The sequence below is a fragment of the Suricata suricatta genome, chromosome 1 (genome assembly GCF_006229205.1).
Source record: "Suricata suricatta isolate VVHF042 chromosome 1, meerkat_22Aug2017_6uvM2_HiC, whole genome shotgun sequence".
NCBI lineage: Eukaryota > Metazoa > Chordata > Mammalia > Carnivora > Herpestidae > Suricata > Suricata suricatta.
Genome location: NC_043700.1, coordinates 45,983,667 through 45,999,589, shown reverse-complemented (window position 1 = coordinate 45,999,589; position 15,923 = coordinate 45,983,667). Strand labels below are relative to the sequence as shown.

General features: G+C 39.3%; 3 pseudogenes; 2 read left to right on the top strand and 1 right to left on the bottom strand.

The window, feature by feature from the left end:
• Positions 1-5: 5 nt before the first annotated feature.
• On the top strand, positions 6-2,349 carry LOC115300853 (annotated as a pseudogene).
• Positions 2,350-7,125: 4,776 nt separating this feature from the next.
• Positions 7,126-8,234, top strand: LOC115296293 (annotated as a pseudogene).
• Positions 8,235-10,594: 2,360 nt separating this feature from the next.
• LOC115296208 lies at positions 10,595-10,850 on the bottom strand (annotated as a pseudogene).
• Between the last annotated feature and the right edge of the window lie 5,073 nt (positions 10,851-15,923).

Sequence of the window (15,923 nt, the reverse complement as noted above, 5' to 3'; positions counted from 1 at the left end):
TGCAAAGGACTGTTCATGACATGGAACAATTTGGACAGCAGCAGTATGAAGTCTACGAAAGGATGGTTCCACCTCGGCCAGACAGCCCGACAGGCTTACGGAGTTCCTATGCTAGTCAGCACAGCCAGCTTGGGCAAGACCTTCGTTCAGCTGTGTCTCCTGACTTGCACATCACTCCTATATATGAGGGGAGGACCTACTACAGTCCCGTGTGCCACAGCCCAAACCATGGGACCGTGGAGCTCCAAGGATCACAGACAGCATTGTATCGCACAGGCTCAGGTGTTAGAAATCTGCAAAGGACATCCAGCCAACGAAGCACCCTTACATACCAAAGAAATAATTATGCTCTGAACACAACAGCTACCTACAGAGCCCTACAGGCCAATACAGTACCGAGTGCAAGAGTGCAATTATAACAGGCTTCAGCACGCGGTGCCAGCTGATGATGGCACCACGAGATCCCCATCGATAGACAGCATTCAGAAAGACCCCAGGGAGTTTGCCTGGCGTGACCCCAAGTTGCCCAAAGTCATTCACATGCTGCAGCACCAGTTCCCCTCCGTGCAGGCGAACTCAGCCACCTACCTGCAGCACCTGTGCTTCGGCAACAACAAAGTGAAAATGGAGGTGTGTAGGTTAGGGGAAATCAAGCATCTGGTTGACCTTTTGGACCACAGAGTTTTGGAAGTTCAGAAGAATGCTTGTGGTGCCCTCTGAAACCTTGTTTTTGGCAAGTCTACCGATGAAAATAAAATAGCAATGAAGAATGTTGGTGGGATACCTGCCTTGTTGCGACTGTTGAGAAAATCTATTGATGCAGAAGTAAGGGAGCTTGTTACAGGAGTTCTTTGGAATGATGACAATCATTCGAGATGCTCTCTCGACCTTAACACTGTGATCGTTCCACATTCTGGATGGAATAACTCTTCTTTTGATGATGATCATAAAATTAAATTTCAGACGTCACTCGTTCTGCGTAATATGACAGGTTGCCTGAGGAACCTCAGCTCTGCAGGGGAGGAAGCGAGGAAGCAAATGCGCTCCTGTGAGGGGCTGGTGGACTCCTCCTGTATGTGATCCACACCTGTGTGAACACATCCGATTACGACAGCAAGACTGTGGAGAACTGCGTGTGCTCCCTGAGGAACCTGTCCTATCGGCTGGAACTGGAGGTCCCACAGGCCCGGCTGCTGGGGCTGAGTGAGCTGGATGACTTAGTAGGAAGAGTCTCCCAGCAAGGACTCAGAGCCAAGCTGCTGGGGAAAGAAAAAGAAAAAGAAAAAGAGAACGCCACAAGAGGATCAATGGGATGGAGTGGGTCCTATCCCAGGACTGTCTAAGTCCCCCAAAGGGGTTGAGATGCTATGGCATCCATCAGTGGTAAAACCATACCTGACTCTTCTGACAGGAAGTTCCAACCCAGACACCTTGGAAGGCTCTGCCGGATCTCTCCAGAACCTCTCTGCTGGAAACTGGAAGTTTGCAGTGTACATCCAGGCAGCCGTCCGCAAAGAAAAGGGGCTCCCCATGCTTGTAGAACTTCTGAGAATGGACAATGACAGAGTTGTTTCTTCTGTGGCAACTGCCTTGAGGAATATGGCGCTAGATGATTGCAACAAGGAGCTCATAGGTAAATATGCCATGCGAGGCCTGGTCACCGGCTTCCCGGCGGCACCGGCCCCAGTGTGCTGTCTGATGAGACCATGGCGGCCATCTGCTGTGCTCTGCATGAGGTCACCAGCAAAAACATGGAGAACACCAAAGCCCTGGCCGACTCAGGAGGGATGGAGAAGCTGGTGAACCAAAGGCAGAGGAGACAGATCATCTCTGAAAGTGGTGAAGGCAGCAGCCCAGGTCTTGAATACATTATGGCAATATTGGGACCTCCGGAGCATTTATAAAAAGGATGGGTGGAATCAGAACCATTTTATTACACTTGTGTCAACGTTAGAGCGAGACCAATTCAAATCACATCCCTCCTTGTCTACCACCAACCAACAGATGTCACCCATCATTCAGTCAGGCTCCAGCAAACCTTCACCAATTTACATCAGTTCCTATTCCTCACCAGCAAGAGAACAAAATAGACAGCTACAGCATCAACAGCTGTATTATAGTCAAGACAACTCCAACAGAAAGAACTTTGACGCATACAGATTCTATTTGCAGTCTCCTCATAGCTATGAAGATCCTTATTTTGATGACCGAGTTCACTTTCCAGCTTCTACTGATTATTCAACACAGTATGGACTGAAATCAACCACAAGTTATGTAGACTTTTATTCCACGAAACGACCTTCTTATAGAGCAGAACAGTACCCAGGATCCCCAGACTCATGGGTATAGCATCAAGATGCTCGGGAGAGGACCTCTTCTTTCTAATCTTGTTTGGATTGAGATGAAAAATCCATCTTGCTGATTTGCTGATGAAATGTGAAAGTGAAATGGAAGGAATGAGTGAAGAGCATATTTTTTTTTCTTTTTTGAGGAATTATCAGGGAAGTGAGGAAACCTTTGGGAGAGAGGACTTTCTAAGCTCTATTTAGGTGTTAGATCTAATTACTTATAGATTCTGTAGTCTGGTGAAGGTGTGGGTGATGTGATGAGAGGTTTGAGAAATGGGTGCAGTGAGATAGGGGATGTGTAGGTCAAATCAAATTAAAGATGATTTTTTTAATGTGAAAAAAAAAAGAATGATCTCTTCCTTGATGGTTTGAAAATGTTGTCTTCAAAACTGGACTTGATGCTTTTGTAGGGAGTCATCCTTTGATAAAACTCTTCCAATTTAGTCTCTGATGAATGTCTATTCAAAACTTTAAAGCATGCACTTTGTATTAAATTTGGGGCATTTGTATTTTCTAGGAAGACCTCTCATTCCAATTTTATTTTCAAATATTTAAATAAGGAGTTTTATGGTGAGTTATCTCACAGTTTAGAAAATCTGTTTTTATATGTCCTTACTCTTGCTATTTTATTTTTCATTTTTTTCATTTTTTTAATGTTTGTTTATTTTGAGAAAGAGAGAAAGAGAAAGGGTGTGTGAATGCACATGGAAGTTGGGGGGTGCAGAGAGACAGAGGGAGAGAGAGAGAATCCCAAGCAGGCTCCATGTTGTCAGCACAGAGCCCTACATGGGGTTTGATTTCACCAACCATGAGATCATGACCTGAGCAGAAATTCAGAGTCAGATGCTTAACCAACTGAACCAGTCAGGCACTCCACTATTTTATTTTTTAATATTTAATTTATTTTTTGTTGAGGTATAGCTGACCCAGAATGTTAAATTAATTTTGGGTGTACAACATAGTGATTTGACAATTTGGCACCTTATACAATGCCCCCCATCATAAGTGTAGTCACCATATGTTACCGTACAAAGTTACTATAATATTACTGTATATTCTTTATACTATAGTTTTTCACCTCTATATGACTTCTTTATTCTCCTCATTTTTTCTATTACTATTTCTATTACTGTCTCTTTCCTTTATGAAATTACTCAAGAACCAAATTCTATATCCATTATATGAAGTCAGTTTTACTAGATTTTTTCTTTAAATTCATTGTCAGTCTTTCCTTCTGCTTAGCTAGGTTCTTATTTCATTTATTTTGATAGCTTAAGTTGAATGTCTAGTTCACCCACCTTCATTAGCTCATGTTTAGTAAGAAAAACACCCAAAACTATAGAGTTTCTTCTGATACATTTATTAACAGCATTTAATTTTCTATATATAATGTTTTCATTGTGACTTATTTCTTTTTCAAAATACATCAAGAAAGTCTATCCTTTGTAGAAAAATGAGAAGAGGAAAAAACAAATCACCTGTCATTCCACTAGATATGACATTTTTTACTTAGTTTTGACAACAAATTTTTGTTAAAATACCTTAATGTCAAAACCCATAATGAACAGGGTTAAGAGGGCAAAGTGGGAGAAAATATCTGCAACATACATAAGGAAGTTGAATAGTTTTGATATAAAATCAGCTTAAAATAAAGCTTTTGTTTTAATTTTTATTTATTTATTTGGGGGGGGGGTAGGTGCAGAAAGAGAAGTGGACACGGAATCCAAAGTAGGCTCCACACAGTCAGCGCAGAGCCCAATGCTGGGCTCTTGCTCACGAACCATGAGGTCACAACCAGAGCAGAAATCAAGAGTCAGACGCTTTAACTGATCGAGCCACCTAGGTGCTCCGGCTCTTGTAAAGCTTTAAGAAGAAGTGGAAGAATAGGTTGAATGTCTAATCAGGCATTTCAAAAAAGAAAAAGTATGTTAGCCTAAAATACATTAAGAAAATCTATTTTATCTAGGAAACAAAAGAGTGTAAATTAAAACCACAGTGACAAGTTTTGTTTTTTGTTTTTTGCTTCTAGGTTAGCAAAGATTTTTTCCCCATTAGTTATAATCTCCAAAGTTGGCAAAGCAGTGGGGAGATTGGCTCTCCATCAACTTTCAGTAAATACTGAAAGTCAATTTTAAAAGCTTTAAAAATTGATATATTCTAAGAAAATCACTGCCAGTGTACCAAAGATTTAGCTACAAAGATGTTGATTGTGGCTAAAACTCATGAACAACCTAAATGCTAACCAATGAGGGTTGGCTGATTTATCGATGGTAGAGTAATCAGAAGGATTACAAATGACACTGCAGGAAATGCTCTTGGAAAGGGAAGGATTGTCATGATACAGTGATATGCCCAAACATACATTTGTTGCAAGATTTCATTTTGGAAATATAAAGATTTTGTGACTTACGTGCATTTGAAAATCCTTATGCACAAATATATTATGGGTAATCTTTTCCCTTTTTTTCTCTACTCCTTTTCTTTTGCTTACTATAAAATTTAGGCAAAAGGAAAAATTAGGATATATAAAACTTGGCCATGATATCTTCAGAAAAATATTTTTATAATATTCCAGGATTTTTGTTGCTGTTGTTATAAAAAGACTTTCTTTTTTTCTTTTTTAGTTCACAGCAAAATTAAAAGGAATGTACACAGAGTTCCCATATATCCCCAACCCTATGCATGCATGGTCTCCTCCATTACCAACATCTCCCACCAAAGTGGTACATTTGTTACAACTAATGAAACTTACTGTAGGCTTTTTCACGTAACATCATTTGTTGTATTTTCATATCTGGCAATTAGAAAGTCACTGTGGTCATTTCTACATTTCAGAAGAAGGGTGAGAATAGAATTTGTGGAACAGAGCAGAGCCCTGGACACACAAGGCTATACAGACTCAAGTGTGGACAACTGTTTGAAAATGTTTAATAATAAAAAATAAAGATATAAAGATAGAATCATTGGTGGAGAGAAGTCCTTGAAGGCAAAAGGAATACCCATTTGTTGCCTAATGCAATTTTTGGTTCATTAAATGTTGAAATGGTTTAATGTATTTCATAAGACTTAAATGTCTTTCGAGAGACGTAGCCAGTTGAAGGTACATTTTCTTTATATCCTCCCAGAATACCTACCATGTTTATCTTTTTTAATGAGTACTTTTATTTTTAATTGATCATCTCTTTTATTTATTTATTTAAAATTTTTTAAAATTTAAATTCAAGTTAGTTAATATACAGTGTAGTCTTGACTTAAGGAGTAGAACCCAGTGATTCAGCTCTTACATATTACACCAGTGCTTATCCCAACAAGTGCCCTTCTTAATGCTCATCACCCATTTCGCCCATCCCCCCATCTCCCCTCCAATAATCCTCAGTTTGTTCTCTATTTAAGAGTCTCTTCTGGTTTACCTCTCTCTCTGTTTTTATCTTATGTTTCCTTCCTACCCCTATATTCATCTGTTGAGTTTCTCAAACTCCACATAGGAGTGAAATCCTATGGTATCTGTCTCTCTCTGTCTAACTTATTCTTAATATAATTAGATACTCGAAGTTTAAGAAATAATACAGAGATCCCACAGACCCCTTACTGAGTTTCCCCCAGTGGTAACATTAGCAAAACAATAGTATAATATCACAACCAGGATACTGACCTCTACATAATTTTCTGGCCTTATTCAGATTTCCCCAGTTTTACTTGCACTCATTTGTGCATATGGGTGTGTTCTATACAATCTTATCATTCATGTAGGTATGTGGATGCATGACCACACTTGAAATACTAAGCCCTCACCATGAAGACCCCTCATGTTGCTTTTATAACAAAGCCACTTCCTTCCTGCCATCTGTCATATGCTCACAGTTCCACGGACCTGAAAAGCACTCAGTAGTTTTTCCATTTCCAAAATATTCTCTTTTCAATAATGTTATATAATTGGAACCATACAATATATAAACTTTTATGATTGGCTTTCCCATCTTTCAGCATAATTCACTGCCAATTTTCTAAATTGTTTTGTTGTGAGGATCAATAGTACAACCTTTTAATTGCTGACTAGTAGTCATTCCATGGCATACTGTTTACCTGTACAAAAATATCTGGGTTGATTCTGGTTTCAGGCCATTATGAATAAACTGCCATGAAAATTCACATATAGGTTATTGGGTAAACATAATTTTCTATTTCTTTGGAATAAATGCCCAAGACTGCCATCTCTAGGCTATTTGGTTAGCCTTACATGAAACTGCCAAACTTTTCAGAGTGGCTGTACAATTTTACATTTCTGCCAACAATAGATGAGTGATCCAGCTTCTTCATATTCTTCACAGCATTTGGTGTTGTCACTATTTCCTATTTTAGCTGTTTTGATAGGTATACGATATTTTACAGCAGTCTTAATTTGCATTTCCGTGATGACTAGTTAAGTTGGATATCTTTTCAGTTGTATATCCTATTTAGTGTTCATGAGTTTTGCCATTTTCTAACTGGATTTTTTTTAATGTTGATTTTAAGAGTTCTTTATATATTTTAGGTACTAGTCCATTTTTTGAAAATGCAGTTTGTAAATATTTTCTCCCAAGCTGTAGCTAGTCTTTTCATCCTCTTCACAAAGTCTTTAGCATAACAAAATTTTCAGTTTTGATAAAGTCAAGTTTATCAATTTTTTCTCAATTGTACTCTGCCTTTTGTGTAAGGTTTAGGGACTTTTTGCTTAGTCTTATATCCTGGGAATTCTTTTTTTTCCCCCTACAGGTTAAGATTTTTAGGCACAACTGGGGACGCTCGCTGCTCTCGGCCCGGCCCAGCTTCTTTCAAAATGTCTACTGTTCACGAAATTCTCTGCAAGCTCAGCTTGGAGGGTGATCACTCCACGCCCCCAAGCGCCTATGGATCGGTCAAAGCATATACCAATTTTGATGCTGAGCGTGATGCCCTGAACATTGAAATGGCCATCAAGACCAAAGGTGTGGATGAGGTCACCATTGTCAACATTTTGACCAACCGCAGCAATGAGCAGAGACAGGATATTGCCTTCGCCTACCAGAGAAGGACCAAAAAGGAACTTGCATCAGCACTGAAGTCAGCCTTGTCTGGCCACCTGGAGACTATCATTTTGGGCCTCTTGAAAACACCTGCTCAGTATGATGCTTCTGAGCTGAAAGCCTCCATGAAGGGACTGGGGACTGATGAGGACTCCCTCATTGAGATCATCTGCTCAAGGACCAACCAAGAGCTTCAGGAGATTAACAGAGTCTACAAGGAAATGTACAAGACTTATCTGGAGAAGGACATCATTTCTGACACATCTGGTGACTTCCGCAAGCTAATGGTTGCCCTTGCAAAGGGTAGAAGAGCAGAGGATGGCTCCGTCATTGATTACGAACTGATTGACCAAGATGCCCGTGATCTCTATGATGCCGGAGTGAAGAGAAAAGGAACTGACGTGCCCAAGTGTATCAGCATCATGACTGAGCGGAGCGTGTGTCACCTCCAGAAAGTCTTTGACAGGTACAAGAGCTACAGCCCTTATGACATGCTGGAAAGCATCAAGAAGGAGGTCAAAGGAGACGTGGAAAATGCTTTCCTGAACCTGGTCCAGTACATTCAGAACAAGCCCCTGTATTTTGCTGACTGACTGTATGACTCCATGAAGGGCAAGGAGACTCGCGATAAAGTCCTGATTAGAATCATGGTCTCTCGCAGTGAAGTGGACATGTTGAAAATTAGGTCTGAATTCAAGAGGAAGTACGGCAAGTCCCTGTACTACTGCATCCAGCAAGACACGAAGGGCGACTACCAGAAAGCGCTGCTGTACCTGTGTGGTAGCGATGACTGAGCCACGACAGTATGAGCGCCAGGAGCGGCGTTCCTTTGTTTCCAGCTAACAGTTCTAAAACGTAGCTTGTGACTAACAGTCCCCTTATGCCTGTCCCTACGAGGATGACATGAGCATTGCCCCCTCCCCATCTTTATTTCAGTTGCCTAAGCATAGCCTGCTTCTCATGTCTAGTCTCTTTAGCCAAAGAAATGAACATTCCAAGGATGTGGAAGTGAAGTCTATGATGTGAAACACTTTGCCTCTTGTGTACTGTGTCATAAACAATGAATAACTGAATTTTTACTTTATAAACAAAAAAAAAAGATTTTTACATTTGTTTTTTGTCCCTGATATATTGTGACTTTTTGTATAAGGTATAAGATTTAAAATTTTTTAATGTTTATTTATATTTTCAAAGAGAGAGAGAATGCAAGGGGGGAGGGCAGAGAGAGAGGGAGACACAGAATCTGAAGTAGGCTCTGGGATCTGAGCTGTTAGCACAGAGACCAACACGGGGCTCGAACTCACAAACCATGAGATCATGACCTGAGCTGAAGTTAAACGCTCAACTGACCGATCCACCCAAGCTCCCCAAGGTATAAGGCGTAGGTTGAACTTCATATTGTTTGCCTTGAGACGTCCAATTGTTCCAGCACCATGTGTTGAAAAAGCTCTCTCTTCTCCATTAAATTGCTTTGGATTGATGTCAAAAATTGGGTGAGCATATTTTTGTGGTTCTGCATTATGGATTCTCTATTCTGTCCCACTGACCTTTGTATCTACTCCTCCACCAATACCATAAGATCTTGATAACTATAACTATAAAATAAGTCTTAACATTGGGGAGAGTGATTCCTATACTTTATTTTTTTTTGTCACGACCATTTTAGCTATTCTTGGGTCTTTCTATATAAATTTTAGAATAAGCTTGTCAATTGTCACAAAAAGCCTTGCTGCGAGTTTGAAAGAAATCACATTAAACAGATCTGTATCCAGATTCATTTTTTACAAGTGGATGTTCAGTTGTTCTAGCACCATTTGTTGAAGAGACTGTCTTTGCTTCATTGTATTGTCTTTGCTCCTTTGTTAAAGACCAGTTGACCATATTTTTGTGGATCTATTTCTGAGCCTTTTATTCTGTTCTATTGATCTATTTGTCCATTATTTTTCTAATATCCCACTGTCTTGATTATTGTAGCTTTATAGTAAGTCTTGAGAATGCATAGTGTCAGTCCTCCAACTTTGTTCTCCTTCAATATGTTTTGGCCATCTTGGATCTTTCAGCTCTCTCTATAAACTTTAGAATCAGTTTGTCAAGATCCATAAAATAACTGACTGAGATTTTGAGTGGGATTGCATTGAATCTACAAATCGAGTTGTAAAAAACTGATATCTTGATAATGGGTCTTCCTGTACATGAATATGGAACATCTCTCCATTTATTTAGTTATCTGATTTCACAGAGTTTTGTAGTTTTCCTCACATAGAACTTGTTTATGTTTTGTTAGTTTTATACTTAAGTATTTTATTTTGGAAGGGCTAATGTAAATGGTCATGTGTTTTTCATTTTAAATTCCACTTGTTCATCGTTGGTATCCAAGAAAAAAAGCAATTGACATTTGTAAATTAACTTTATATTCTATAAACTTGCTACAATCTCTTATTAGGTCCAGGAAATTTTTGTTGACTCTTTTGGACTTTCTACATAGATAATCATGTCATCTGTAAAAAAAATATATGTATTTCTTCATGATATTTATTTTTGTGTTTTTTTAGCTATTGGATTAATCAGGACTTTCAGTACATTGAAAAAGCGTGTTAAGAGCGGACACCCTTGTCTTATGCATAATGTTTCTCATCTCTATGATGTTAGCTCTAGGGTTTGGATTGGATACATCTTTTTCCAACATACTTGTTTTGTTTGTTTTATTTTGTTCGTTTGAATGGATTTTGAAGAGAAAAATATGGGGAGAGAGATTTGGAAGAAAAAATAAATATAAAAAGGGGCCCCTGGAGGCTCAGTCAGTTAAGCATCGGACTTCAGCTCAGGTCATGATCTCACAGTTTATGGGTTTGAGCCCCATGTCCTGCTCTGCACTGACAGCTCAGAGCCTGGAGCCGGCTTCAGATTCTGTGTCTCCCTCTCTCTCTGTTCCTCCCCTGCTTGTGCTATCTCTCTCAAAAATGAATAAATGTTGAAAAAATTAAAAAAAAATACAAATGTAAGCTGTTTTGCTAATAATTCTATAATTATCACAGCAAATTTGCACTGAGAATGCCTTGTACAAAATAACACAATAAAGGTTTGAAGATCAAAGTGTCCCCTTAGGTGGGACTGAAGATTTCAGTATTTGGAATTTCCAAATACTGCAAGGCTACAGTCCTTGATTTTGGCTGGATCACTGGGTATGTGACACAGTTCATGCCTTTAACCAGATTTGAACAGAAGAGTGGCCACTTGGCCCAGATAGTAGATGAAGTGTTTGGTTTCATGTGTCATATAACTATCAGAGTTTCGCACAGTGATGCAGTCCCAGGTCAAACTCTTTTAATATGGGCCACAAGGTCATTCTCTATGTTCTATTTCTCCAATGCCTGAGCAGCACATACCACTGAGTCCTGTTATAGCTCCTCCAACATGTTGGCATTTTTTATCATTTCATATGGGCCCTTTGGTTGCACATAGTTACCATGGTAGTTGGCCAATAACAACACTCAGCCCCTCCAGAAGCTGCCCTTACTTGGGTCTTTGTATATGATCTTTATTACGTTGAGGAGGTCCTCCTGATTCATAGTTTACTGAGAGTTTTCATCATAAATGTGTGTTGAATTTTGTCAGATACTTTTCCTGCCATCTATTGATATGATCATATCATGTTTCTTCTTTAGCTGGTTGATAGGATGGACTATGTTAGTTGATCTTTGAGTGTTTGGGCAGTCTTGCATACCTGGAATAAATACCACTTGGTCATGTGTATAATTCTTTTTTCTACATTGTTGGATTCTACTTGCAAAAATTTTGTTGAGAATATTTTTATATATGTTCCTGAGAAATCTAGGTAAATATTTTGCTTTTTTTTTTTTTTTTTTTTTTTGCAATGTCTTTGGTCTTGGCATCAGGGTAATACTGGCTTCAGAGAATGAGTTAGAAAGTATTTCCTCTGTTTCTATCTTCTGAAAGAGATTGCAAAGAATTTGGCATACTTTTTTCTTTAAATGTTTGGTAGAATTTACCAGTGAATGCAACTGGTTGTGGTGCTTTATGTTTTTGAAAGATTAGTAATTATTGATTAGATTTATGGAATAGATAGGAGCCTCTTCAGATTGTCTGTTTCTTCTCCTGTGAGTTTTGACAGATTGTGTCTGTCAAAGAATTGGAGTCAGCAGATTGTCTTTTCTCATCCAAGGTGTGTTTTTCTTGACTCTAGACACAAAATATCACTTTTTATTGTACTATGGATATTTTGTCTAGTATGTTGGGAATGTGGGTTCTGCTATATCTTTTATTTTACTAGGAAGTCGCCCTGTTCAGGATTAGCATTCAAATCTTGGGCTACTTTTGTGGGCTGGAGTTCCCATCGCCATGCATTTGAAGTGTTATTTTGGCTCATCTTGTTTTTCTGGGGCTTCCTCAGGTCTCTGCTGATGCTGTCTTTGGGGACAGAGAGGGTTTTCCCAGGCCAGGAATCTGGTGTTTTTTTGTTTTGGGTTTTTTTTTTCTTCTTTTTTTAAGAGACAGCAAGAGACAGCGTGAGCAGGGGAGGGTCAGAGAGAGAGGGAGACACAGAATCCGAAACAGGCTCCAGGCTCTGAGCTAGCTGTTAGCACAGAGCCCGAGATGGGACTCAAACTCACAAACCATGAGATCATGACCTGAGCCAAAGCCGGTCACTTAACCAACTGAGCCACCCAGGCACCCCAGGAATCTGGTGTTTTTAAGTGGAGGAGCAGTACATTGAGATCTCCCAACTAGTGCTTTCTGTCTCCTCTGATGTCTCTGGGCATGAAAGAGGATTCTTGAGCCTGCAAGATCAAAGAATCTTTTCAGGTTGCTGCTTATTGTTGCTGCATCCCAAAGCTGGCTCCAAGGGCCCATGTTGGTACCCTTTGGAGAGTGGGATTAGCCATTAGTTATGGCTGAGTCCTTTGCACTGGTTCCACCACTGTTGACCTTGGTGGCTCCCAGTAAGAGAAGGGATATCAGGAGTATTAGTATTAGGTTTGTGGTGTCCAGGGGAAAAAGAAGGCTTCCCAGCCTGTCTTTTTTGATAAGTTAGTCCCACTTGCCAGTTCTGGCCCCCTGCCTCAGTGAATCTCAACAGTACAAGCATGTGGCAGCTCCTGGGGGAGGACACTCCCTTGTTTTTTGTTGTTGTGTTGATGGGGCTCCTAATTATTTTGCCTTGCTATTGGTATCAGGCTCACTAATGTTGTCAGAGGTCTCCCATTCAATCCAGGAAAGGAACGAGTTTGCCTGGGCTGCATTTTGTTGTCAGGTTGAGGGTCCAGAAATGCTGGGTTTCAGTGATCTTACTCTGCGGGATGAGGGAAGACACAGGATACCCTTCCACTAAAGTTTTCCTCCAGTCTTAAGGTTCCAGGCCAGCTTGGCTTCTCCTTACCACCATTCAGACTTCTTCTTGTTTACTTCCATTGTTATTATTATTTTTTGTATTATTTCCAGAGTTGACAGTTATGCTTGGGAAGATAAACAGGGAGAAAAAAGCCTGTGTCATCTTGTAAGGCTGGAAGTCTTATCATAATATTTTTGCTAAAAAATGACTTCTGAAAAGATTTCACAAATGCAATACATAAGTTTCTGTGCATTATCACACCAAACAGTCTGAGAAATAAGCATAGTGTAGAAATACGTATCATTTTAATATGATTAACCCTCTGTAGGTTTTGACACATTTATGACTAGTACTGGTTTGGGAAGCAAACCTGAGAATTAAATAGAGAAAAAGTGTTTTTCTCTGTAGTGATGATATATGAGGTTTCCCTCCTGGTGAACACAAGAAACAATAAGCTAAATATAAATACAAACATACGTCTGTCTTCTCAAGACGACATGATTAAACCAACTCACAGAAATTGTACAAGGTTTTAGACTAAAGATCTTCATTATTGAAATCACATACACTTGGTAAAAACATCCAAACTTATGACATGATGCTATATCAGGCTCTCCACACGTCTCTGAACTGAAATTTATAACTGGAATTAATTGCAGATGACTTTGGCTCATGACTGGGTAATTTATTCCAGGCTAGAGGTTTCAAAAACAAAGTGTCTTCATCTGTCTTCAGCCCTCCTGAGAGGAGCCCATTTATCAGCCTTCTTTATTGATTTTTTATTTAGAGAAGTGATGCAACACATGCTAGACAGCTAGATAAATTAGTGATCATCGCCTCCTTTGCATAGTTCTGAATTTCAAAAAACCATATGCATGTATGACATATATCATTCTGTTCCATACGAATATAATACCAGCAAGGCTCATCACTTAAAACACAAAAGCACACTTAGACAATCTTACTGGCTTTTATCAGTTTAGAAATGAAAATTCTATTGACAGGCTCATTTTGATATCCCTTAAGCGATATTTTAGTTAACATTAATTATCATCACGATATATAATTGTATTTATGCATAGACCATTTGAATATTTTACGTTTTGTCAATTAGCATTTTTTTTTCCAGCACACTTTTATAATCCTGATCTTTTGGTCTTTTCACAACTCTGCTTTATGAAGTATCTTCATCTTGCAGATATGCAAGCTGAAGAGAGGTGTAGGACTTATTTTTGTTAAGGTCAAACAGTTAACTTCAGCAGCCTGGAGACCCGAATATAGATCTTCTGACTCCTGGCTCTTAGTGGTAAACATCAATCCCTCTGTGACTAAAGTCCAAACACAGGATGAAAGAAAACAGAACAGAATACAAAAGGAGTTATTTTGTGCCACATGAAGAGGTGCTGTATGCAACCAGGAGGCACCACTAATTACCAACCTGGTGTTAATTACTGATCTGCATCTAGTTTATGACTAAACATTATTCAGCTCATGCTGATTAATTCGCTATGAATCAGATCATTTCATCATGGGCGAAAATTCACACTCTGGCCACACCTCTGGGAGCAGTCTCCTAGTTCATCCACCCCACATGCAGAGACTATTTGTAGTTAATGAAAAAAGAACTGTGATTCATAGAATTGTAATTTCTAAATTGCCAAAAATGTGTCGAAGATTATTATATAGAAAATGATGTTGGGCTAATTAAGTACCAACTGAGCCAACTTCCATTCCGAATCCTGTGCAGAACAGGAGACTACATTTAAAACCCCTTCTTTGTATGCTTAGATTTAACTAGAGAATCTGTCTTCACTTTACATGAACAATAGAATTTTCTTTGTTTATTCAACATGTTGTATTATTCATTTTATTATAAAAATTGTCTACTCACACGGTTTTAAAATAATTAAGTCTATTTGTTTCATTTTCCCTGATGTATTAATATTTTCTTTGCATGGTACTCTAGAAAATATATGACCTAGCAAGCAGCCTAATTCTTGTCACAGCTGCAACCTTACTGAGGCAGAAAATTTGGCATTTATGTAAAATGAAACCATCTCTAATGCTTTGTCCGCCCTTGTGGAATCCCCTTTGTTTAATCACCATGTGTGGAGTTTATAAAAGGACTGCTTTCAGGAATAAGTAGATAGAAATAAGAGGATGCTGATGTGCCAATAACATGGTGATATAAAAGAAAATGGATTTTGTTCCCCTTCCAGCTGAAGTCTGTGGATATTGCCCTCTGCCTGTCACTGATAGCTGTACGTGTCAGTCTCCGGATTTGCGAATTACAACCCTGACCCACCCCCTCCCAGACCATAATGTCCCTGCTCTGTGTTTCCATGGGGCTGAGTTTCCCTATCATAGTGCATTATTGTAATTGCTTATTGTGTCTTCTGAATCCTCTGATAGAGAGTCAGGGACAGGGTCTGCTTTGCTTCCCATTCTTGCACCGTCATCTAGTACAATGCTGCTACATAGGGGCTCTTCGTAAATGTTTGTTCAAGAAAAGAATGGACACAGTCTAAAATTTGAGCTCCTGGCCACTCTTGCTCAGACCACGAAGACTCTGCCTCAATATTCACGTGGATCTCGCCCTTCAGAAACAACACTCCTCTGTTGCTTTTGGTAGTACTGGCATCTAACTCAATGTCTGCAGCATATTAACTGCTTGATGAATGTTCCTGAAGTAACTGAGTTAATGAGTTGCAACCAATTCTCATCTTGGGCGTGAGCCAGTTATTTGTGGATCAGATCTGGAGCCCCGCTGGTGATGATGTCATCGAGAGTTGTCTTCCAGACTGTGTAGGGTAGGGAACAGGGATATCTACAGTCAAAGGCATTTCCCTGATGTGCAGGCTAAACAAAGGTCAGATTCTTATGCCATTTTCAGCCTAGTATAAATTAGACACCCAAATAAACTCAGTAGTCGAATTTTGATATTTCTGGTACCCTATTTTTTGATGGTATCACTGAAGAACGCAATCCCAAGTTCATTTCTGAACATCCTTCATTTTGATTCTGAAACAATGAGAAACACTGACCCTTTGGGTATGGTGGGTTCTATGTCTCTGACCTGGTATTTTTTAGGTTTTTCCCTCCCCTAAAGTCAAATAGTCTCACTCAGCACTTGGAAGACTGACTGAGCATCCCTTAGGCAATAAAGATTTAAGTTAATTTTAA